Here is a 464-nt window from a genome sequence, read left to right as displayed (position 1 = left end):
TCGGCTCACTGCACCCTCTGTCTCCCAGGTTTAGGCAATTATTCTGCCTCAGGCTCCCAAGTAGCAGGGATGTGCACCACCATGCCTAACTAATTTTTTTTATTTTTAGTAGGGACGGGGTTTCACTATGTTAGTCAGTCTGGTCTCGAACTCCTGACCTCAGGTGATCCAACTGCCCCAGCCTCCCAAGTGCTGGGATTACAAGAGTGAGCCACACACCCAGTCTCTTTGTAAATATAATTGCACTAGTTGTTCATGCTTTTATATTAAGCATGTATTGGAAGGTAGCCCATGGCATTAGAGAGAATTCTAAAACACTGCTAAAGTAAGTATAGTATAGTTCACAAAACAAAATATGTTTAGTTTATCCTTCAAAACATAGAAAATTTCATTGTTATTAACTTTTATGCAATTATATATCTCTTTTGAGATTAAAGACTCCTCTTCAGATTTACCGTAGTTAC

This window comes from Mandrillus leucophaeus, unplaced genomic scaffold, assembly GCF_000951045.1.
Source record: "Mandrillus leucophaeus isolate KB7577 unplaced genomic scaffold, Mleu.le_1.0 Scaffold50, whole genome shotgun sequence".
Lineage (NCBI taxonomy): Eukaryota > Metazoa > Chordata > Mammalia > Primates > Cercopithecidae > Mandrillus > Mandrillus leucophaeus.
The sequence above is the reverse complement of the archived record's forward strand: the minus strand, read 5'-3'. Positions refer to the sequence as shown.